General features: G+C 42.8%; 2 protein-coding genes and 1 pseudogene across 2 annotated transcripts in view; 2 read left to right on the forward strand and 1 right to left on the reverse strand.

Annotated features, from left to right (window-relative positions):
- LOC139375386 (leucine zipper protein 1-like) overlaps window positions 1-14,066 on the reverse strand; it is a 63,016-nt gene extending 48,950 nt beyond the window's left edge. The window contains exon 1 of the mRNA XM_071117118.1: window positions 13,810-14,066. The gene's annotated coding sequence lies outside the window, so the exon portion shown is untranslated. The remainder of the gene's footprint in view (window positions 1-13,809) is intronic.
- The window catches only part of LOC139374527 (platelet-activating factor receptor-like), a 37,444-nt pseudogene continuing 17,655 nt past the window's right edge, over window positions 6,726-26,514 (forward strand).
- Window positions 26,038-26,514, forward strand: part of LOC139374347 (platelet-activating factor receptor-like) — a 61,106-nt gene continuing 60,629 nt past the window's right edge. The window contains exon 1 of the mRNA XM_071115389.1: window positions 26,038-26,097. The gene's annotated coding sequence lies outside the window, so the exon portion shown is untranslated. The remainder of the gene's footprint in view (window positions 26,098-26,514) is intronic.

A 26,514-nucleotide genomic window follows, 5' to 3' on the forward strand; every position in this document is an offset into this window, starting at 1 on the left:
TCCAGGTCATTAAAAAAAAAAATTGAAAGTATTTTTAGGAACTCAGTCGGGGACTCAACTTACAGTGGAGAGTTAGAATAGCAGAATACACAAGGTGTATTTTTAATCAGCAGAGATGTTGATACAGGTGTCCGTCATCCCTCTCTCTTTCTCACCCTCCTCCTCGCCCCCATTCTCCCTCCCTTTCCTCTTGTTCTCTCCCTCTATCTGCGGGGGCAGACCAGAGAGGAGGCGAACTATCTGTCATTCAGAAAGGCTAACAGCCATCCAGGAGCGCGCCCTCTCTTTCACACGCATGCGTTATAGTCAACCGTCAGACACCGAGAGAGGGGGCCAGAGCGGGATGTTTAAAACATGCCTGGTGGTTGCCACAGCAATGTGAGCCAACGGGTCATTAAACTCCAACGCCCCCACTCATGGATATCAAGGCTAAACAGAGGCCAAGAGTGTTATCTCAGGGTCCGAGTGACATCACTCAGTGAGGACTCATTCACATGTAGTCCAGCAGGTCTCTCCCTCCCCCTCTCCCTTCGGGCTGAAAACAGAGAGGGCCAGAGGGAGAGTGGCTGTAAGACAGGGATATGAAAAATTGACAATTTTCCGTGCTGTTTAAAAACCATTAAAAAAAATAAAAACAGTTTTCCTTTAAAAATCACAATGCAGAGTATGGTCCTACTGCGTATGACCACTAAGGGGAGAATTAAGTTCTATCTTCCACAGTAATAAAATCAAATCAAATCAAAATCAAATTTTATTTGTCACATACACATGGTTAGCAGATGTTAATGCGAGTGTAGCGAAATGCTTGTTAATAGGCTGAATCTCATTGCTGAACAACTGGCTCCTAAAGTCCTTTATCGAGTGGCCACTTGTTGTTGTGTTCGATAGTGATCACTCTAGTTTGCAAGTGTTTTGGCTAAAATTAGCATTGAGACGATGCACACTTGACGTCCCAACTGCAGTTTATCAATATTCCAAAATTCAAAATCTATTCGCCAGCACGGTCTCCTGCGCCCCCGTCTTGTTTCATAGAGCGAGTCATGTACAAGACGGGGGCGCGGGAGACCATGTTTCATAGAGCGAGTCAAGTACATGGTCTGCCGCGCCCCCGTCTTGTACATGACTCGCTCTATGAAACATGGACTCCCGCGCCCCCGTCTCGTACATGACTCGCTCTATGAAACATGGTCTCCCGCGCCCCCGTCTTGTACATGACTCGCTCTATGAAACATGGTCTCCCGCGCCCCCGTCTTGTACATGACTCGCTCTATGAAACATGGTCTCCCGCGCCCCCGTCTCATACATGACTCGCTCTATGGAACATGGTCTCCCTCGCCCCCGTCTTGTACATGACTCTCTATGAAACATGGTCTCCCTCGCCCCCGTCTTGTACATGACTCGCTCTATGAAACAGGGTCTCCCGCGCCTCCGTCTCATACATGACTCTCTATGAAACATGGTCTCCCGCGCCCCAGTCTTGTACATGACTCGCTCTATGAAACATGGTCTCCCGCGCCCCCAACTTGTACATGACTCGCTCTATGAAACATGGTCTCCCGCGCCCCCGTCTTGTACATGACTCGCTCTATGAAACATGGTCTCCCGCGCCCCTGACTTGACTCGCTCTATGAAACATGGTCTCCCGCGCCCCCGTCTTGTACATGACTCGCTCTATAAAACATGGTCTTCCTCGCCCCTGACTTGACTCGCTCTATGAAACATGGTCTCCCGCTCCCCCGTCTTGTACATGACTCGCTCTATGAAACATGGTCTCCCGCGCCCCTGACTTGACTCGCTCTATGAAACATGGTCTCCCGCGCCCCCGTCTTGTACATGACTCGCTCTATAAAACATGGTCTTCCTCGCCCCTGACTTGACTCGCTCTATGAAACATGGTCTTCCTCGCCCCTGACTTGACTCGCTCTATGAAACATGGTCTCCCGCGCCCGTCTCATACATGCCTCGCTCTATGAAACATGGTCTCCCGCGCCCCCGTCTTGTACTTGACTCGCTCTATGAAACATGGTCTCCCGCGCCCCCGTCTTGTACATGACTCGCTCTATGAAACATGGTCTCCGCGCCCCTGACTTGACTCGCTCTATGAAACATGGTCTCCCTCGCCCCCGTCTTGTACATGACTCGCTTCATGAAACATGGTCTCCCGCGCCCCCGTCTTGTACTTGACTCGCTCTATGAAACATGGTCTCCCGCGCCCCTGACTTGACTCGCTCTATGAAACATGGACTCCCGCGCCCCTGACTTGACTCGCTCTATGAAACATGGTCTCCCGCGCCCCCGTCTTGTACATGACTCGCTCTATGAAACATGGTCTCCCGCGCCCCCGTCTTGTACTTGACTCGCTCTATGAAACATGGTCTCCCGCGCCCCCGTCTTGTACATGACTCGCTCTATGAAACATGGTCTCCGCGCCCCTGACTTGACTCGCTCTATGAAACATGGTCTCCCGCGCCCCTGACTTGACTCGCTCTATGAAACATGGTCTCCTGCACCCCTGACTTGACTCGCTCTATGAAACATGGTCTCCTGCGCCCCTGACTTGACTCGCTCTATGAAACATGGTCTCCTGCGCCCCTGACTTGACTCGATCTATGAAACATGGTCTCCCGCGCCCCCGTCTTGTACTTGACTCCCTCTATGAAACATGGTCTCCCGCGCCCCTGACTTGACTCGCTCTATGAAACATGGTCTCCCCCCCCCCTGACTTGACTCGCTCTATGAAACATGGTCTCCCGCGCCCCCGCCTCGTACATGACTCGCTCTATGAAACATGGTCTCCAGCGCCCCCGTCTCGTACATGACTCGGTCTATGAAACATGGTCTCCCGCGCCCCCGTCTCGTACATGACTCGCTCTATGAAACATGGTCTCCCGCGCCCCCGTCTCGTACATGACTCGCTCTATGAAACATGGTCTCCCGCGCCCCCGTCTCGTACATGACTCGCTCTATGAAACATGGTCTCCCGCGCCCGTCTCGTACATGACTCGCTCTATGAAACATGGTCTCCCGCGCCCGACTTGATTCGCTCTATGAAACATGGTCTGCCGCGCCCCCGTCTTGTACTTGACTCGCTCTATGAAACATGGTCTCCGCGCCCCTGACCTGACTCGCTCTATGAAACAAAGGCACTGGGGCAGAAATAGACTGAGAAATCTGTAAAAACTTTATTTTATTTTTTTATTCTACATCTGCCAGGCCTCAAATTGCCATGGCAGTCGATGCCCCCTAGAGTGTGGATGTAATTCCCACAACAACAAAAAACCATGCCCGAATATAATAATTATAATTCCCTACTCCAGGCTGCCAAATCGCCCTGCTCCAAAGCACCTCTCACTCACATGGCTCTCTCAGATATCGCAATTCTTATTAGCCAGTGACCGTCACGTGATCTTGCCCTTTTCACAGGAATCGCAACTTCGAAGTAGGCAACTAGTGAAGACAGACATCGGGGATGCAACAGCGCACGTTGAATTCCAAGGTGCATATTGGAGATGGTAGAAGAACTGTCCACATTTACTTTATCAGACAAGATGAGTAATGAACAGCAAAAGCACTAACCTGTCACTCTACTATCCCCAATTTTACAAAAGTTGACCTATTCTATTGGTCAGCTTGTCGTTCTGTGCCAGAAATAAATCTTCCAAAACCAGACTCTGGGACAGTTGTGGGGCTATAGATTAATACAACCACAGTAAATCAAAACACCTGTTAATAAAAGCAATGAGGCTGATGCAACAGATCAGAAAGTTTAGCTTAAAATGTTGATAAACTATTAAGGCTATTTCTTCACATTATAAGCACAGCAATGTGCACACTGCAGTAAGGCTATAAGCAGGAATGTTCCAAATTGCAATTAGCGGGCAAACACTGTTCTCCAAAGCACACCGCATGGGTTGTTAATATGACTAGGATTGTGTCTTTGGCTGCTGTAAAACAAAATTAACACGAGAGAAATGCTGGTTTCAATGGCATATGAGGAAGTGTTTAGAAAACAATCCTATGGTCGGAACATGGTAAGACATGCATCATAAATAAATAAAAACATCCAGATTTTAAACAATTGTGTTTATGGTAAAATAGTTTCACAATGTTGACCGCCTCCGTTCAGATTGCAAGGTGGGTGATGTTGTGGTGCGGTTTGTCTCCTCCCTCCTGTCAGCTCAGCGTCGGTCTGGACATGACCGACTGTAGCCAATACACACAGGCCATCACCTACACTGAAGTCAAATCAAGCTTTATTTATACAGCACATTTCAGACATGGATTGCAGCGCAATACGCTTCACAGGAAAAAAAACATTAAACTATGAAAATAAAAACAAACATTTACTACACAACAAACATAAGAGGAAAAAACAAACATTTACTACACAACAAACATAAGAGGAAAAAACAAACATTTACTACACAACAAACATAAGAGGAAAAAACAAACATTTACTACACAACAAACATAAGAGGAAAAAACAAAAGAACAATAAAAAAAGGTTGGCTAATTATTTATGTACATTTACATACACATGTTTTTCTTAACAGAATAACTAGTGTTTTTTTGCAATTGGCTATTTAATGGCTTGGCGCGCTGGCAGATTGGGCACCTCACCAGATTGGGACCAAATGGCCTTACCCCTAACATCACGAAATTCCAGGCCTGACTCCTGCACAAATTATGTGCAAGTATATTGGTCACTAGTGATGTAAATCAGCTGATTTAGCTTGTTGTAGCCTGTGTTACTGATAAACACAGGGGTGGAATTTTAGCTAGCTAGTTAAGGATGTTGGGCACGGCACTGATAAACAGCGTGCCACTTGTCACTTATTAACGGCAGTTTGACAGCTTGCCTTTCAGCGCAATTTTTCAAACTTAACTGCGATGAGGTGGAGTGCTTTACATCTGTGACAAATCATATGAAAGATCCATATCTCCTCCTAACGTTACAGCATTGTTGCGTTAGGTATTTGTTGAATTTACATTTTTCCCTTTATGATGATCAGGTCCTTTTAGTGGTAGTTTTGTGATAACTGCACTGTGATAAAAAAAAAATAAAAACAATTCGGTTAGGGATTTTTTCTTAAGCTTTAACGTCCCAATTTCAGTCAAATATTTTACCGTTTAGAAATGTTCACACTCCTAGTGTAAGATCGGGGCCTGTATTCACAAAGTCTCAGAGTAGGAGTGCTGATCTAGGATCAGTTTAACCTATTAGATTAATAAGATTATATGGACAGATCCTAGATAAGCACTCCTGCTGAGATGCTTTGTGGATACTGGCCCAGGACAGTTAAGTTACAGTAGTCTTATGCCTGGTGCTTATGTTGGCTTACCTCAAAAATAAATTACTAGATTTTATTTCTTACGGCATAATTGGCTACAGCGGGCAGGGCTGTCACTCTGAACAAATGAGGTGGCTTTGGTTGCTAGGTGCTCCAGGTTGTTGCCTAGATGCCCTCTCACTGACACCAAATACGCTAATCACAGCTCCCGATCCTTCTAGAGGTCATGTTTAACAAGCAGCCTGTGGTTCCTCCCCCATACCCTCTCTTTCGCACTCCAACACTCCCTCTTTCTCTCTGGTTAAGAAGTAAAACAAAACATAGCAGCAAGGCTAGTTACGAGTTAAGAAAGAACTGCCAAGAAGAGAAAATAACACTTTTTACCCATGTCTCTCCCTATTCATCATCATCCATCCTCCCCTCACACACTTTGAAGTGTGAGTACGATAGACACCTCTGGCAAAGTCTGTCAACCACACATTTGCTGTCAACGTCTTCTCATCTCAAGAGTTCCTAGAACAGCAGCAAGCTATCGCTCTGGGAGACCAAACGTCAACAAGAGCCCTTGGGATGAACTCCTGTAGCTTGTGGTATGCTGGCGAGGCCAGGCTGGACCAGCCGGCCATATGCCAACCACAGGCCTAGAGAACTAAAAACAGAGGACCATCTCGACCGAAAAAGCAACAGAAAATAAGAGGCCCATCTTAAATCCTGCGAGTGAAGAAAAAGATGCTTAGGAAAATGTGTCTAGCTCAACTACCATGGTACAGGAGTTGAAAGACCCATGACAATACTCAAAGTAGTACAACAGTCTGAGTAGAAATGGCTGTAAAATGCATGTCAGCTCCATTTCAATTCAGGAAGTACAATGAAATTTCAACTCCAATTATTTTTCAATGCTTTTCAATGAGGAAAATGTGGAATTGGAATTTGGTTTACTTTTCTGAATTGACTGGATTTGAAATGGAATACTAAGGGGTAAAAGTTAAAGGATTTTGAGATACTTTTGACTTCAGAGATAGGCCTATTGTGCAAAGTACCAGTGTGTGTGGTACATGAAGTTATCTGAGACGATCATTCAAAAACAGGTTATGTAATGTAGACATGTACAGTCCTGTACTAAGAATTTTCTGTGGATAGATAAGATATCCTTCGAATTAGAGTCCGATGTTCACCTTCCTCACATGAAGAATGCACCTTGAACCAAACTGGAATGGATTCTGAAAAATGACAAATATTTCTCCCTTTTCCCCGAACGTGTCCCCCCACTCCCACTCTTTCCAGCCCACTAACGCACGACATGGTACCACACACAATGTTAAACACAACACAAGTTTCCACCCTGACCCAGACATCCCTTTTAAGGGTAAGCACTTCAGATATCTTTTCATTAACTTCCAAAAATACCCCTGGAACTGGGCTGGAGAGGACCCTATGAACCCCTGGAACTGGGCTGGAGAGGACCCTATGAACCCCTGGAACTGGGCTGGAGAGGACCCTATGAACCCCTGGAACTGGGCCGGAGAGGAGGGAGGACTCATGTGAGAACAGCGGGCCGGAGAGGAGGGAGGACTCATGTGAGAACAGCCGAGGAAGGAGCCGTAGATAAGAATGTTGGGAGCCCACGCTGAGAAATATTGGCCTGTCCAGAAGATTCAAGGGACACACAAAAGAACAGTAGCTGAGGAATTAAGGAGAAATCTCGTAACTTTTTTCTCCCTGTTAACTTCCCCATCCATCCCTCTGTCCCAGTTCAACCGCTGTGACTCTACATGATTTCTGAGCACTTACCTCCTTTTCTTTTAATCAAAGGATTGCATTTCGTGGGCCATTCTTGAGAAGCCTTTTGTATAGGCACAGTGTAGCCTACTGTATCTGTACAGGACCCTTCTGGGTTCAAAGTCACAACAGGGCCTGGACGTCCATGATAACCATCCAAGTCAGTCCATTACCGTGGGAGAAAGTACTCAAAACATGGAGTGGCTGCTTCTTTGTGCCAACCAAATGTTGATCCAAAGTGGCGAGGGGCAACTGATTAAACATGAGAGAACTTATCGCCTTTTAACACTTTGCCACCAACACAATTCTTGGCATGAGTACAATAATGATCATGTTGGCTTTCTCTAGGGGGTGACTAGGAGAAAGAGAAGTTAACAAAATACTTTTTTTCTATGGTCCAATCGCAGTCCAAAGAATCATGCATACCAGGATGTTATGATGGCTCTGCAGAAAAACAGAAAAATATCAAACTAATACAGGTCATCATGCAACTAAGCAGGAAAATTGTAATATTCTGGTGTTGCAGCAACAATGACAAAATCAGTCTCCGTTTCAGAGACAAGGAAATGGAGGATGGCCCAGCAGTAAGGAGACAAGGAAATGGAGGATGGCCCAGCAGTAAGGAGACAAGGAAATGGAGGATGGCCCAGCAGTAAGGAGACAAGGAAATGGAGGATGGCCCAGCAGTAAGGATGTGCATCTTTCCTTTTCAAGACGATTCGATACTCATCTCTGAAACATAGTTTGAAACAACTCGGTTAGATACAATGTGAATCACTAACAGGTCGACCGACTATGATTTTTCAACGCCAATGCCGATTACTGGAGGGCCCAAAAAATCTGATACTAACTAGTATCGGATTTTTTAAATATAGATAAATAAACGTAAAAAAAAATATATATATATATATAAATAAATAAATATATATATATATTTGTAATAATGACAACAACAACAATACTGAATGAACACTTATTTTAATACATTAATAAAAATCAATTCAGTCTCAAATAAATAATGAAACATGTTCTCAACTCACAATACAAACGTGGCAGCCATGGAGAGACTTTCCCAAGTGCACTGTCTTGAGGTCTGGAAACAAAGGCTACAAAGTTCACACAAATGAAATATTTCATGGCTCAGGAATTTTATCTCAAGTGTGTTTATATCTTTCCCCTCAGAAAGAGGTGTAGGTAAATTTATCAACATCCAGCTAATGCTAGGAGTTTATTTAGCTGAGCCAGCCAGCCCACTGCTCATCACCTAATATTTACTATTACAATTGGGTACAGAAGAATATATCCTTTGAGACATTACGTACTGACAGTATCCTAAGGGACGATCTGAGGCACATCCCATTGATAACATGAAGGCTGCCATCACATAGCCACATGCTCCAACAGAAAAGACCACCAAGGAAACGCCACTCTTCTCTCCGATTGCCAGATCCAATCGAAGCATCCAACAATGAGTTGCCCATTTTGCACCCTTTTGACACTAACGAGGCCAAAACGAGTCACTGGTAAAAAAGGATCAACGCAAAGCCACTCAAGACCCAATCATTTTGGACACTTCGACTGTACCCGTCATCTTCCTGCCAACACGCGTCCGCTTGTGGCATACCCAACCCCAACTTTAAGTTCAGAAGGCAAACATGAACATGCACAGACAAACACCAAGTGGAACTTAAGTTACCTATGGGCTTTACCATACAGTGCCCTGCTCTACTGGAGACGCCCACCCATGCTTACAGCGTAACAACAGTGACAGTATAGATTTATTAAGCCATAGCTTAATTGTGTCCCCTTCAAATTACTCCTGTGCACCTGGAGAAAGGGAACAAATACCTGATACCTGAAGTCTTTTGCACGACTCTATGGACGCTCAAGATTTTACGGATGTGGGCTAGGGTTTCAGTGCCCAAAGGCTAGTTCATTGTGTAATAGTGGAAATGGAATTTAACATTAAAATAACACGAAACCAGGTTAGTTTGGTAAAAGAACGCATAGTAAGAAAAAATTATTCTAAATAAGTCTTGCCATTGCCAAAGGCACCCTGCCCTACACAGGAATATAATGTTGCTCTGTACGGAATAAATATAGCCTGGTTTTGCCCTAGCTGACGTCTTTGGAGTGACAACAGATCTCCTCCAGTAGGTCAAAGGCCGTTCTTTAATGAGTGAGTGAACAGCATGAACAGTGTGAACTGGGAACGCTTTACTGATATCAGATCAGTGGTGCTGCAAGAAACTACAGACAGCAGACAATTGGTTTGAACTCCAGCTGAAATCACAGAGACAAGACCGTCACCCACCCACCACTGATAAAAGCGGGGCTGGGGGGGAAAGGGTTGAGGACCACTACCACATTGCAGGGTCTTAAAGGCAGGATTGGGGGGAGAAAACACCAATAAACACACCTAAAAAAGGCAAAGCTAGTGTTAGCAGACTCCATAGAAGCATCTAGAACTCTCCTATAGTACGTACCCTTTGCTGGCGCTCAGGCAGCAGTGTCCATCTGGTCTGCGTAGCATCAACACGAGACACTGTCCCGGATACTCAGACCATTATTTCATTATCACAATAAACGTGGGCTGTGTGCTTCACTAAACACAATCATCTGCGCTATTTCAACAAGGTCCTTATTAAAGAAACCTGGAACATCATTCTCTACATCTTTGACTTTGCTATCCCGGAAGACTAAGTATTTTCAGACATATATAATTTAGGGCTATAGACCGTTACAGTTCTATGAAATACACCAACACAGGAACACTTGACACTTAACACATTTTCCATTTAATCTCCAGACTGGTCATTGAGCCACTCTGTAATCCTCAGGTCCAGCTAGTAACTCTGATATTTACACTTATTGGACACCCATAATGATTACACGTTGGTTCAGCCAAAGGCAGCAGATGCCATTTCATTGCATGCTTCCTTCAAGTGGAAAATGAATCATGTGTAAACTCAGGTCGTAAAAAAAAGGAGGGGGGGAATTATTACTTTGGCGACTGAACAAACTCTGCACCTTTGCTTGCTTTCACGCTTGATCATAAAAAGTCAATTTGGAATGGCTAAGTTCACAGGCACTCCTACATTGTCTACACGATTCCAATTAGAGGGTTTCACAGATCCACCTGTACCCAGATACCCGAGATCCGATTTGGGACCGAGCAGGTTGGATCTGATATGATTGTCACGGGTATGTGTAATTTTAACTGACTTGTCTGGAAGGACCTATATACTGTAGATCCAAACATGACTGCTGCGGGGGAGAGCGAGAGAGACATTTTTACGAGGGGCACATGTAGCTTGTTGTTGGCCAATCATAAGTCATCAAAGCGGCAATAGGCTACAGTCAAAGGGCCTCCATGTGGGGCAAAAGTTAGGAGATATCTAATCAATGGAAGACGGAATTAAAAGTTAAACGAGAAGGATAGGGTACAACAACCGAGAGCCAACAAGTAGACTGTTACAAACAACTCCATTCACATTATAACGTAACTGTGTAAGACCAGAAAGAGCATGCAACCTCCATTAGCCTAGCTAGCTTCTCCCGGTTTGATGCAGTCAAGACGGGTACTAGTACTCATATTGAATGATAAATAGCCTAGCTATGGCAGATATTAGTCTACTATAGCACAAGTCGGCTTGGTTGGTTGCGGCCTCTCCCTCCCTGCTCGTGTCACTCGCTCACAGTAGCCGACACACAAAGCGCGGCCCCTGCTAGAGCGTCACTGCTCTTTACCTCCTCTTCCTCTCACTTCTTCAGCGCCGGTTAACTGCAGACGGGAAAGCACCACATTCATTTCTGAATGGAAGGCTTCCAATTCCAATCCTCTGAAAATAGTCTTCAGACAACGTAATGTACACTATCAAGCAGTAAAGAGTGACATAACCCCAAAGGAAAAACACCAGAGACCTACCAAGTGACCAGCCAAAGTTGAAAGTAAATTTTGCTACAGTAGACTAGCACGAAGTGGCCAAATAGGAGGTGGAATAGGACAGCACTCTAGTTTTTGTACTCTCCACTGGGCCAACACATCCACTTGGCCAATGTTCGCACAGACAGAATATGAAGGGATTGCAATTCAAGTGTGGAGCTTGCTTTGTTTGGCATTGTAACCTCTCAATGGTTTGGCACGATGGCGTAAAATGGCCTTTTCCTTGGCTGGAAGCAGCTTGTATCGACAATATTAATGACCATGTACTTCTGAATCCTACTAAGGCAGAAATGGATAGATTATTCCCCTGTATGCACAAATAGGCACAGATGCATGCATTGGAGATTCACTATCTCGCAGTCTAACTATCTTGTACTTGTGTTTCCACCATCAGGGGTGGAAGCAGTAGCAGAGTTAGTAGCTGGCTCTGGGACTTACTGGAAAGCCAGCAGTGATTTGCCTTCATGTCTGAAACAGATCCCCTCTCTATCTTTCTCCCTAGCTCCATTTATATCCCACGGTCCAACCTGCCAGACTACTATTCCCCACTGCTGCTACTACTACTGCTGAAGGAGCATTGCTCCCGTTCACCCACACACACCAACACAGTCATGAAGAAGGCACGACAACGCCTCTTCAGGAGGCTGAAAAGATTTGTCATGGGCCCTCAGGACCCCCCCCCCAAAAAGTCCTACAGCTGCACCATTGAGAGCATTTTGTCTGGCTGGGTCACCGCTTGGTATTGCAACTGCTTGGCATCCGACAGCAAGGCGCTATAGAAGGTAGTGCCTACGGCTCAGTATGTCACTGGGGACGCGCTACCTGCCATCCAGGACCTCTATACCAGGCGGTTATTATCTTTATATTTCTCTCTTGCTGTTAAGGGCCCGTAAGTCAGCATTTCACTGTTAGTCTACACCTGTTGTTTACCAAGCATGTGACCAATAAAATGTGACGTTCAGACTCAGCATTGCATCTCATTGCTTTGACACTCGTTATATGTGGGCTATGTATGTGGTCCATGTACACATACAGCAACAAACTTTCACAGGTACCCGAGTCACACACCCCTGCATTACACACACACACACCCCCCCCCCCCTCTTATAGCCGAGATCCCTTTCATGCGTGAATTCAGATAGCCACACTTGCGTTGCCCCCATGTTGGTGCTAGCAAGCAAGTTAGGCAGTGCTAGGTATCAACAGCTAATCCAGTATGGGTTGGAAAGTACAGTGAGCTTCGATTGGTCAATAGCAAGGCAATGTCACAGAGTATTTGCATAAAGTTCAGCTTTCCCCAATTTTGGTCCCACCCTGTTCACTTCTCTCACCCAATGGTTGTTTTGTCACCCCAAACATGATTTGTGGATCTCAGCTGTTTCACCGGAAATCCACCTAGAACGTTGGGGCAATGAAACAACGGAGCCAACATCTGAAGCAAAGTGGGCGGGGGGACCATTGGGCGACGCAAACATGGGTGGGGGAGCGTGAATAGAGTGGGACCAAAATTGGGGAAAGCTGAACTTTATGCAAATACTCTGCGACATCACATTGCTATTGACCAAACAAAGCTCACTGTAATTTCCAGACCCTACTGGATTGGCTGTAGATACCTAGCCTGCTCGCGCCAACATGAGGGCAAATCAATGCTTGACTATCCAAATGTACTGTGTTAAAAGGATTCTCAGCCATTAGGTGTTCACTTTGATGAGACCTGCAGATTTCTGTATCACTGCGCAATTCCCATATTGGTGCAGTGAAATTAAAAATAGCTATCTTTGGGGAAACTCCCTTCCCATGTCAAGTGGATCTTTGCAAAAAGATTGCCAACGATCAAGACAATCTCCAATTGTATCAGGCTGATATTTCCCTGCTGTCTTCACAATTTCAGCATTGACCTAAATGCATTTGATGATTTATCCATAGGCATCAAGTTGAAGAACATTACCCATGTCTGTGACAACAGACTACTTGGGAGCCAGCTAAAATATTATCTGTCAAGTATCAATATAGAAAGGGTTTACCGCCATCTTCCTCAGAACATTGCAATCGTTATTTACCTTGACAGTTGACCTGTAAAAAAAAGCGGCCTACTTTAGGCTACTAAATATTTAAGGTGACAGTGGACTGTGTAGTTGACTAAGAAAAAAAGTGGACTTTTTCGATTTGTGTTAAGGCGAGTGGTTAATAGTGTTGCGAATTCATTTCAAGAAATCGTTCGATCCGGATACATTGTTCTCGAGGAAAACATAAAAATGTCCTGTTCAGAAACCCCCAACATCACATCCTGATAGCGGTAAAGTTACGTCGCCACTGAACGCAAAAGTAGCCTAGCAACTCGTAATATTATGAAACGGTCAACTAGCGAGCTACGAAAGAGGAAAACTTCAAACTGTTACACAATTTAACCACCTGGCCGCTCAGCAGGACACAACGTTGTAGAAAGTTCAGACAGTAATAGGCAAATACCTGGCTATGGAAATATGTACCACTGGACAAACATGTCTGACTTGATGAATAATGGAATCACGTCAGTTCTATTCGTCGTTATATTTATTTCTGCAACATTCCACCCTGTTTTCCTACTGAACGTGGCCCAGGTTTTTAACCGCAGTCTGGTGTTTCGTGGAGGCTTCCTTTTGGCTGCGCCAGCAGAAGAGCAGGGGGAGGAGGGGTCAAAACTTGCCGCAGTTCGGAGTCTGCCCGTGTCGAACTCAGGAAGTTACAGCATCCTTGCACAGTTAAATGTTTCCATGTAGTAATGTGTAGTTTTACAATAGCTAGTTCACCTACCTTGCGATGAAAGAATCTGCGATAGTCCCCAAATTCATTCGGTTAGGGCCGATTAGATGACCAGGTTTGAACCAAAGACAAGTTATTTCACAGATTTCTGGTACACCAGCGGCAGAAGGCTTTTTTCCCTACTTAACTGCGTTCGTTGTTTCTTCCCTCTATTCCCCGCCTGAGCTGTAGGATCAAACCAACACATTCCACCTTGTCCCTAACAATGAAAAAGGTGGGTTTTCCTTTGCGCCGGAAGACCCACCCCTTGTGTGACGAGTATGGGTCTGACCTCAGCAAGAACGCCCTTCCCCGCTGTACAGTCCCGCCTCTCCTCAAGTCTAGCCCATGGATATAGAACGAAACACGTCGAATTCAGAGAGAAAAGGACTTGAGCCTCTGAATATTAGAGCTTAGGTTTCCGCACATTGCAATGACCTAAAATAGAATGTCAGAGGAGTAAAGGGAATGTAGCCTAAGGAAGTCAGCCGTTTCAGAAAACTTTGCAGAAAAACTTGACTGCATTTGGCCTGTCAATGGACAATATGGTATATCATATAATAAAACAATTTATTTTATGAAAGAATACAAATATTTGTATCGGGCTTTTGGGAAGAGGAACAGGCTGTTTCCATAAATAGGGTCCCTTAGGTCCCTATGTATAAAGTCCCCCTGTACTGGCGAATATCTCACCGCGAGTTGTTGCAGTACAGGGCAGCATGTAGCTTAGAGGTTAGTCTGTCAGGCCAGTAAACGGAAGGCCACTGGTTTGAATACCTGTTGATGTGCCCTTGAGCAAGGCACTTACTCCTAATTTGCTCCAGGGGCACCGTAATAATATTGGTGACCCTGTAAAACAACACATTTCACTGCACATATTTGGTGTATGTGACAATATAACACACACACACACATATATATATATATATATACAGTACCAGGCAAACGTTTGGACACACCTACTCATTTAATTTTTTTTTTACTATTTCCTACATTGTACATGATTCTAAATACAAGATCTGGAGTGAATCTGACACTATTGGTTCATGAGTGTGTGGATTGTGGATTTTGCTCAACAATAAAGTTTTTTCTTTTTTAAAATATATATATATATACACACATATATATATTGTCGATATTGATATCAATATTGTTCGAATTTGATATTTGGAATTGTTTTAAGATGGTTATACTATGGATAATTTAGCTTATGAAAGAAATAAAGAAATATATTAGATCAAATATTGAATCTGGCCTTTACTACTATAGCCCATAGAAACGCATTGCTTATCAGCTTCATTAATGGCAAAAAAAAGTGGCAATGGCAATAAACCATAAGGAAAAAGGTCTTGAAGTGTCTGTCCTATATCTAGGAGATATAAGAAAGCTCAAGAAATATATCTTTAAAAACAAATTCAACATGTTTAGACACAAAACCACCTCCAGACTTTCATTCTATTTTTAAAACTGGTATTGGTTACCTTCAGAGGATGGTGTAACACTTGTGGGGGTTGTAGAGCAAAAATGTAGAATACCATTGTGGGGTGGCAGGTAGCCTAGTTGTTAGAGTATTGGGCCAGGAACTGAAAGGTTGCTAGGTTGAATTCCCGAGCTGACAAGGTAAAGATCTGTCGTTCTGCCCCTGAACAAGGCAGTTAACCCACTGTTCCCAGGCCATCATTGTACATAAGAATGTGTTCTTAACTGACTTGCCTAGTCAAATAAAGGTAAAAATTAAAAAAATGGTGTTTGTGAGAATCTTCCCTTTCCATAGAGTGGACGATACAGATGTTTTCATGAGAAGACCGATTTTTGGGATGTCTCATGGTCTGACAAACGATGCTGTAGTTCGGTCATCTTCCCCCACAGATGCAGAAAGACTGATTGAGATGCAGCCCATGCAACCACAACAAAAAATATATCTTTATCTTAAACTGGCAGATTTTGATAGGATTTTTAAAACTATGTTACTTAGATTGACGCACATTACGTTAACATCTGACACCAGAGGGATCTATTCTTGCAATATGTAGTCTATGACATTTCATATGTAGATATGATCATTTATCACACAGTAGCTTGGATGTAGTTTAGTTAAGTAAACTATACGCTTCTTAATGGTAGCTTCAGTGTCATTTTTTTGTTTTTTATCTTATGTTTGTTGGGATGTAAATTTATATATATATATTTTCTTCTTCCTGTAAAGCACATGTTGCATTCCATGTCTGAAATGTGCTGTATGAATAAAGCTTGATTTATTTAGATTTAACTTCTCCCAGTAGCTTAACTTCTCCCAGTGTGAGGTAGTTGGTAGCTTGGTAAACTATATTTTCAGAGTAACTTCCCCAACACTGTCATCTCCATTAGACTTATATAATCAACTGTCATCACACAGCAGAGGCCAAAGTACATCTGTGTCTCACTGTAATCATGTGACAATAGGGCCAATCACAATGTACCTAACCACAAAGTGCTATTTGACTCCTCCCGCTGCCCATAGTCTTGGCTCAAGTATTGACCACCACAAGCATTTGATTGGGTATTTATTAACCAAAAGCACCAGATGGCGACACCTTGTTCTAATTAAGGTCCAGTTGTTGTGACTGTAACTTAACCAGGAAATAAAGTGGATCAAGTATTTTATCTGTGGAAAGTGTTTCGCCTTCCGTCTGCATTTAATATTGACTTATTTCAGCAGTACATCCTACTTTTCAGCCAGCAGGAATTATCAGTTGGACATGTAGACTAGACATGATGTATATCAAAAATTGTGTATCGGGAGTTTTTATTTCTTGAGTCATTTTCAAACATGAGTTTCAAACAGGGCTTGAAACAGGGCTTGAGACAGAGGTCAAAGCAGAGTAGGGAAGGGCACTATTTATTTTCTCCTTCTAATTGTTGTTCACATGAACAGGAAAAAAACAAAGTCCTTCATTCTAGCTCAGTGTAATTAAAAACCAGTGTTTGGACATCATTATGATCTGTGAAACAGCGTGGGTGGAAAAATGTCATATTCACAGTCCCCACGTATCCATGACCTTGTACGAGGCTGCGGTGACTATACTGTTGTGTAATAAATACACATCTTGATAGAATCTCACAGATAATCCAAGCTGCATTCAACCCCGTATAAATGAGATGCTCTCAGTAGATTGTATACATTGCTGTGAGTGATCATATTGTTTAACACAAGGGGAGGTGAATGCAACATTCATACTTTAGCTGACTAGCTGTGTACGCTGAAGACACCAAATAGGTTAAAAGGCCTTGAATGAAAAATGATCAAAGATAAATTAAATCCCATTTTATGTCTTATAAACTGTTGGATGAGAAACACCAGGCATACCCAGACAACCATTGCAGGAAAGAATCCTCATACATTTTTGTGTGTGTGTGTATGTGAGTATGCTCGCTCATGAGTGTGTGTCTATGGTATATGAGTGTAAGACTGTGTGTGTGCATATGTGTGTTTATGTGCATGTGAGTGTAGAGGGAAAGAGAGGATGCACTTAGAAAATCATCAGATAGGGCATATATCCATCAAAATCCGTAGGGACTGGTGTCCTCCACAGTCAGAGAGGGCTAAAGGAAGGAGGATGACAGCCCAGTAGAAACGAGAGAAGAGGTGGAGAGAAAGAAAAGCAGAACAACAGTAATAGAGAGAAAGAAAATTACTGAGAGAAAAGAGCGAGAGAGAGAGAGGGAGACTGAGGGGGAGTGAAAGTAAGACTGGAGAGAGGTAGAAGACAAAAAAACCTTGGTAACAATACTGAAAGTCTGCTGGTATAATGCTTTATAACTTGTTATAAGCCTGAATTAGCCTTTATAATGTCTTATAATGAGGCTGTAAGATATGATATATCTCTATGTATCAAAAGTCAACTGATGAAAAATGACTAATTAAAATACAAGTTATACAGTGCATTTGGAAAGTATTGAGACCCCTGGACCTTATCCACATTCTGTTACTTTACAGCCTTATTCTAAAATGGATTTCAAATCTACACACAATACAACATAATGACAGAGCAAAAACAGGTTTAAATACACTTGTGCAAATGTATATAAAAAAATGAAATCACATTTACATGAGTACTCATGAGTACCCTTTACTCAGTACTTTGTTGAAGCACCTTTGGCAGCGATTACATCTTTAAGTCTTCTTGGCTATGACACTACAAGCTTGGCACACCTGTATTTTGGGAGTTTCTCCCATTCTTCTCTGCAGATCCTCTCAAGCTCTGTCAGGTTGGATGGGGAGCTTCGCTGCACAGCGATTTTCTGGTCTCTCCAGAGATGTTCGATCTGGTTCAAGTCCAGGCTCTGGCTGGGCTGCTCAAGGACATTCAGAGACATGTCCCGAAGTCACTCCTGCGTTGTCTTGGCTGTGTGCTTAGGGTCGTTGTCCTGTTGGAAGGTGAACCTTTGCGCCAGTCTGAGGTCCTGAGCGCTCTGGAACAGGTTTTCATCAAGGATTTCTCTGTACTTTGTTCCATTCATCTTTCCCTTGATCCTGACTAGTCTCTGCCACTCCCATGCATCACCGTAGGGGTGGTGCCAGGTTTCTTCCAGACATGACACTTGGCATTCAGGCCAAAGAGTTCAATCTTGATTTCATCAGACCACAGAATTCATCAGACCAGAGAATTTTCCTCATGGTCTGAGTCCTTTATGTGTTAAAGAGGAGTGGCTTCCATCTGGTCACTCTACCATAAAGGCCTGATTGGTGGAGAGGTTCAGAGATGGTTGTCCTTCTGGAAGTTTCTCCCAACTTCCACAGAGTAACTCTGGAGCTCTGTCAGTGAGCATCGGGTTCTTGGTCACCTCCCTGACCAAGGCTGTACTCCCCCAATTGCTCAGTTTGGTCGGGTGGCCAGCTCTAGGAAGAGTCTTGGTGGTTCCAAACTTCTTCCATTTAAAAATGATGGAGGCCACTTTGTTCTTGGGGCCCTTCAATGCTGCAGACATTTTTTGGTACCCTTCCCCAGATCTGTGCCTCGACACAATCCTGCCTCGGAGCTCTACGGACAATTCCTTCGACCTCATAGCTTGATTTTTGCTCTGACATGCACTGTCAACTGTGTGTGGGACCTTATATAGATAGACAGGTGTGTGCCTTTCCAAATCATGTCCAATCAAATTAATTTACCACAGGTGGGCTCCAGTCAAGTTATATTATAGAAACTTTTCAAGGATGATCTACGGAAACAGGTTGCACCTGAGCTCAATTTAGAGACCCATAGCATAGGGTCTGAATACTTATTTAAATAATATTTCTGTTTTTATCTGTAATATCTTTTGAAGAAAAAAAAGTTTTCGCCTGTGCAGATTCATGAGGGGAGGAATGAGGAATTTAATTTAATACATTTTAGAATAAGGCTGTAATGTAACACAATGTGGAAAAAGGGAAGGGGTCTGAATACTTTCCCAAATTCACTGTATATACAGTACCATTCAAAAGTTTGGACACCTACTCATTCAAGGGTTTTTCTTTATTTTTACGATTTTCTACAATGTAGAATAATAGTGAAGACATCAAAACTATGAAATAGCACAAATGGAATCATGTAGTAACCAAAAAAGTGTTAAACAAATCAAAATATTTTATGGCAACCATGGTCACCTCCCAAACTTGGTCACCTTGATGACAGCTTTGCACACTCTGGCATTATCTCAACCAGCTTCATTAGGAATGTTTTTCCAACAGTCTTGAAGGAGTTCCCACATATGCTGAGCACTTGTTGGCTGCTTTTCCTTCACGCTGCGGCCAACTCATCCAAAACCATTTCAATTGGGTTGAGCACGGGTGATTGTGGAGGCCAGGTCATCTGATGTAGCACCATCACTCTCCTTCTTGGTCAAATAGCCCTTACACAGCCTGGAGGGCTTTCGGTCATTGTCCTGTTGATAAACAAAGGATAGTCCTGCTAAGCGCAAACCAGATGGGATGGCATATCGCTGCAGAATGCTGTGGTAGCCATGCTGGTTAAGTGTGCTTTGAATTCTTTAATATATCACAGAGAGTGTCACCAGCAAAGCACCCCTACACCATCACACCTCCTCCTCCATTCTTCATGATGGGAACCACACATGCAGAGATCATCCATTTAATCTCAAAGTTGGACTCATCAGACCTAAGGACAGATTTCCACCGGTCTAATGTCCATTGCTTGTGTTTCTTGGCCCAAGCAAGTCTCTTCTTATTATTGGTGTTTCGTTTAGTAGTGGTTTCTTTGCAGCAATTCGACAATGAAGGCCTTTTTCAAGCAGTCTCCTGTTAACAGTTGATGTTGAGATGTGCCTGTTACTTGAACTCTGTGAAAGATTTATTTGGGCTGCAATTTTAGACTGGTAACTCTTATGAATTTATCCTCTGCAGCAGAGGGTCTTCCTTTCTTGTGGCGTTCCCAATAAGAGCCAGTTTCATCACAGCGCTTGATGGTTTTTGTGACTCCACTTGAAGAAACTTTCAAAGTTCTTGAAATGTTCCTGATTGACTGACCTTCATGTCTTGAAATAATGATCGACTGTCATTTCTCTTTGTTTATTTGAGCTGTTCTTGCCGTAATATGGACTTGGTCTTTTACCAAATCTTTTGTATACCACCCCTACCTAGTCACAATACAGCTGATTAGCTCAAACGCATTAAGAAGGAAAGAAATTCCACAAATGAACTTTTAATAAGGCACACATATTAAATTAAATGCATTCCTTCTGACTACCTCATGAAGCTGATTGAGAGAATGCCAAGAGTGTGCAAAGCTGTCATTAAGACAAAAGGTGGCTATTTGAAGAATTTGTTTAACATTTTTTTGGTTACTGCATGATTCCATATGTATTATTTCATAGTTTTGATGTCTTCACTATTATTCTAAAATGTAGAAAACAGTAAAAATAAAGAAAAACCCTTGAATGAGTAGGTGTGCAAACTTTTGACGGGTACTGTACGTGGGTTGCACAAGTCATACTAATATAATATAACTGCATGATGATGCGTTATTCCTGCAGGCTAGGTTAAGCGATATCGTAGAAAGAGGACATGATTCTGTTTCTCTGCTCTCTGTATGCCTGTCATCATAGAGGATTAAAAGGATTAAAATGTACTTTGCAGTCAAACACTGTTTAATATTCAGGATTTAAATGCGCTCATGTATTTACATTACATAGGCAAAACGTGCATTTGTGTTAGGAAATCTCAATTTTTTTCCAAAAGGCACTGTAATACAGCAATGGAGTAAAATCATATCCTTACTTTAAAGCTTTGATAATTTCACATAGGCCACGAGTTGAATTGAATATTGAAGGCACATTGATTTATCTTATTTAGTATAAAGGAGATTGGAATTCTGCTCTCCTTCTCGTATTTGGATGCTTTATGAACTCAAAGGTGGAGATTAGCAAGTGGGAGTAACCATAGAAATTGAATGAATAGAACGGGCTTGGAACCTCTAACCCTGGCAATTTGACTGATAAACTCATGGGTACACTCGCAATGGCTGCCTGGTAATGTTATGCAATAATTCCCATGGTAATGTTGATTCAAATTATGTTAATTATTAACTGTGTGGCTCATGCAATGGAATGTATTGTTTGTCATGTCAGTTGAGTTGAATTCTCCAATCACAGCACACATTCATTTGTATACACTTCCTGCTTTGCTCCTACGGGTACATTCGCAATGGCCGCCAGTCCACCCATTATGCCGTCATTGACTTGAATGGGGACGCCCGTTCTATTCATTCTGTTTCTACGGGAGAAACAGTGGGAAGGTTGGAATACGGGGATCGAACTCTGACTCCGGGGTTGTACATGTGTAGGTATGTAGCTTGGCTACTCTTGAGGTATGTACAGTAAACCTCAGTGTCAGCTCCTATCTGGAGATGAAGGCACATCAGTCTTTAACAGTTTGCCCTCGCATGCCCTATCACTATTGAAGCACATTCCATTGTGGTAAATCTGTCTTGGCAACTACAGTATATAGCCTGCCAAAAACGTTTCATCCCAGGCCCAGCAGTGCTACTGCCAGGCAAAGCAAAGTACTATCCATTTATCTTCTTTTTTTTCTTCCTTCGTTTTAAGTGGGCCTGTGCTTATGTCGAGGGCCGTGGAGATACAATGTATTGCTAGACATTCATGTCTTTCAGTAAGGACAGGCTGTGGATTAAACGGCAGCGACCGTAAAAGGTGTTCACCAGGTGCCTCCAATAGCCTCCCTCTGGAATGTAAACCCCAAATGTCTCCCGACCGTCTCCACGCTAGCCCATAAAACCTCTGGGCTCCTGCCAACATTCTCCCGGTGCGTTGCACACCTGGGCCCAGTTGGGGCGCCCTCGACTTGTCCAAAGGGTTTGGGAGGTTGGGAGATGATGGTGAATTCCATAGGTTGACCTATGTAACAATGTATACCATCATCAGTCAGAGCTGACGTCAAAGCATTAGTGTTGGTAGATAATTCTATTCCCACCTAAACACCAAAAACATTAAGCCCTCCAAGCCCCATCTTAACTCCCTTCAAAAATGTCACTCCACACCCAATGTTCACTCTCAAGACGTAGTAAGCACTGCTCATTCACTTGTATACAGTCTAGGCTTCGGAGTATGTCTGCCTGGATAACCACAAAGTCTCTTTATCGTGTTCTCTGCAAACCTTAATAACAGCAATGTGGTTAGAGCCAATCGGTAAAGGCCCAGTGCAGTCAAAAACTTGATTTCCTGTGTTTTATATATATTTCCACACTATGAGGTTTGAATAATACTGTGACATTGTTCAAACTGACGATAATTCCCTTTTAGTGTAAAAGTTGTTTGAAAAGACCACCTGAAATGTCTGCCTGTTTAGGTGGGATGGAGTTTTGGCCTGCCTGGTAACATCACCTGGCAGTATAAATTAAGCCAATTACAGATCGTTGTCTGGTTACATATCCCTCCCATTAGGCTCGTCCAATTATGCCCCTCACTCAGACCACTCCCAGACTCTCCTAGCTAAATTATTGCTTGAGAAATTGCTCTTTGTTAAAAAGCTAATTTTGACCATTTTAATTGAAAACAGTCACAGTAAGGTTCTTAATTGTTACCCATAAATGATATTGAGATAAAAATGGCTGCATTGCACCTTTAACCTTAAAGCAGGAATGATGTTGTTGGCAGTTGGGCACCGCGATGCTGGGTATATTGGTACATATGGTGCTTGTGTGGACCCATGTACTTAAACGTAGACTTTGATATGAAAACAGGGGAAAGTGCAAAGAGACTGACATTAACCACAGAGAGAAATCCAGGCAGTTTTAAGGGTCATAAAACTGGACTTCACACAGCGGGACACACAGCATTTCATCATTTCTGTTGTGACTCTGCACTACATTGTAGGCAGCCGCAGGCACCAGGGAAGGGAGTAACTGTAAATGGCTATCACTTAGTCTTAGGTTACCTGGCCTGCTTTTATTGTGATCTGGATGGGGAAACAATAACCCCAGTCATAAGCCTGATTCAGACTTTAGGGCCAAACGAGCCATTCAAAGCAGAGCTGTACTGGGCTGGCCTGGTTAAGCATACATGATAGTTGCTGGAACCATGCTAAAAGAGGACAAGGTGAAAAGACAGTATCTGAGCCAGCACAGTACAGTTCAGGTCGGTTCTACAGTGCCAATCAGGCAATAGTGTAGCAGGAGAAAGTTCGAGCTGTAACGGGGACTCGAACCTAACTCCTATAACGCAGAGCCAAGCATCATACGGACTATACCACAAAAGCCCAAGCCTCTGGGTAGAAGTAGTATAACGCTCACACACTGGTTACATTAGTACTCACAAACTCACTCTACCATACACTCACTCAAATATAGTTTATTTGAGGAGAGAAAGTTTAAAAAAAAGATGAAGTCACAGAGCTTGTATCGAAATCTTTTGAGCCACCCTGTGGTTATAATGTGGAATGGCAGTCATTACCACGGACTAATTTATTAAAACGTTTGTTCAGAGAAAGGCAGCTGCAAAGTGCATCTGTAGAGCCCCGAGGGACTCTTGGAATGTTAGTAATATTAGGTCATAAACAAATATTAAAAGGGCAATCTGCTGAGAAGAAAGTAGAACCTAAGCTCATTATGCATTTAGAAGTTATGTTCTCTAAGAATCCATGGCTAATTATCATCAATTTAAAAGTAAACAAATGTATGTACCAATCCTGGATTGCCCGTTTAATGTACCTGATGCTGCGTTCATAACCAATTGGGAAGATGGTAATTACCAGTTGTGAAGTTGTAAATACCAGTTGGATGCATTCAATCTGAAAGTACAGCCATCATGCTTGTAAACAAATTATAATGTTTAAAAAATATATGAATAGATTGATTTGCAGACATTTTTCGTTGTTGCATTTAACTGATTAATTTATTTTGTTCTCTGCGCTACAGACTGCTATATCATTCTGGTAATACAGGATTAGTAAAGGCCCAGTGCACTACTTTTCTGGTAATTTGTACATTCTGATTTTTCAGGTGGTGCTGCAGTACCCCATCAGAACCCACAATACACACTTGTTTTCTATATGTCATGGACAGTCTGTGATTTGAAAAAGAACAAAACGGACACCCCTCTATTTTTTTGGGTAAACAGCTGAACTGAATAATGGGGCTAGGTAAAAGTAACTCTTCTCAAATTCATATACAGAGCTCTAGATACAAGGACTAACAGTCCATGACATATAGAAAACAAGTGTGTATGTTGGGTTCTGATGGGGTACTGCAGCACCACCTGAAAAATCAGAATGTACAAATTACCAGAAAAGTAGTGCACTGGGCCTTTACTAATCCTGTATTACCGGAATGATATAGCAGTCTGTAGCTCAGACAACAACATAAATTCATCAGTTAAATGCAACAACAAAACATTTCTACAAATAAATCTATTCATATATTTTTTAAACACTATAATTTGTTTACAAGCTTGAAGGCTGTACAAAAGAAATAGAGGGGCGTCCGTTTTGTTCTTTTTCAAATCACAGACTGTGGCTTTAAGCCGCTGATATTTCACTAAATTATTCCCCAGAGAGGAAGAAGAGTAATATCCATTAATGACCAGTCAAACAAGTAAGCTATTTGTTCTGAAATGTGGCTCAGGGATAGGACTACACCCCTCTTGTGTAGGAGTGCAGGGGGTCTGTAAGGTATGTGGGCGCCAGTCCATTGATTGCTTTGTAGGTGAGCATGAGCTATTTGAAGATGATCCTGTATTGAAGTGGGAGCCAGTGGAGTTTGATGAGGATGGGGGTGATGTGGTCCCAACGTCTGGTATGTGTGAGGACTCCTGCAGCTGAATTTTAACATGTTGAAGTCTGTCCAGTGTTTTGGCGGGGAGTCCGTAGAGAAGGCCGTTGAAGTAGTCCAGGTGTGATGAAACCAAGACGTGAATGAGGGTTTCAGCACTGGGGTCAGTGAGAGAGGGTGTGAGTCGTGAGATGTTTTCGAGGTGGAAGAAGGCTGACTTGGTGATGTTCAGGATGTGGGGTTCAAATGACAGAGTGGGGTCAAATGTAACACCAAGGTTCCTGACTGTTGAGTTGGATGGGATGGTGCAGCTGTCAGTTGTTATGTTGAGTTGGATGGGATGGTGCAGCTGTCAGTTGTCATGTTGAGTTGGATGGGATGGTGCAGCTGTCAGCAGTCATGTTGAGTTGGAAGGGATGGTGCAGCTGTCAGTTGTTGAGTTGACCCTGTGGCACTAAATCCACCAGATTAAAGGCATTAGGGATGAAACACGTTTCATTGAGAGGTGCGTAAATTGGACCATATTTCTGTCCAATCTGAGCATTTAAAATGTAATTAGTACTTTTGGGTGTTGGAGAAAATGTATTGGAGAAAAATGTGAATACAGTACTTTCTTTAGGAATGTAGCGAAGTAAAAGTTGTCAAAAATATAAATAGTAAAGTACAGAAACCCCCAAAAACGATATGTATACTTAGTTACTTTACTTCACTGACAGTAGGTCTATGCTCATGGGCTTCCCAAGTTCAACCAGTGGTGCACAAGTTGACACAAATTCACACCTCTTTTAATGGGTAGGGCAGGATATCCTGTAAATCATTGCGTCTGTCCAGTACACGCAGCCGGTGTTGTCAGACGCGCGCCTCCGTGCTTCATGGTGGATTACGTTATTGTAGTATGTACATTCGCGCACACGTATTAGGCTATAGAGATGTTTACGATGTAGCCTAACATATGCTGGTTTCAAGGTAACCTAATAGCGTTTATCTAGAACACACAAACACAGAAATACAGAACGCATCGAGGAAAGAGCCACGCTCTCAGGTAAGAGCACATTTCTTGCTGTTTTCTTAGAAAATGTATGTATTCATTTTTTTTACAGGAAATGTAGCTAAATAGAGTATCTGCTCTACACAGACTAGATTGCGCGTTAAGATTCTGGTTTAGATTTAAAATATATTTAGCTTTTCTTTATTAGCCTACCTGTAAACATTTTCGTTATTTTACAAGTATTTCGTGTTTAAAACGTTTAAACAAATGTACTCGTCTAACATATTTCACTGCACTAATAATGAGTTTCTACTAGAGCCAGAGTTGACGCCAAGAAACCTAAATGATATTATACAGTATTAGAAAACATTGAACAAGCCGTTCTTAAAAGGGAAATCTGGGATTGGTACTCCATGCATGGACTTTCCTATGAATTACATATAGCCATTCATTCTTTAAGAATTTATACAT

The sequence above is a fragment of the Oncorhynchus clarkii genome, chromosome 19 (genome assembly GCF_045791955.1).
Source record: "Oncorhynchus clarkii lewisi isolate Uvic-CL-2024 chromosome 19, UVic_Ocla_1.0, whole genome shotgun sequence".
NCBI classification, from domain to species: Eukaryota; Metazoa; Chordata; class Actinopteri; order Salmoniformes; family Salmonidae; genus Oncorhynchus; species Oncorhynchus clarkii.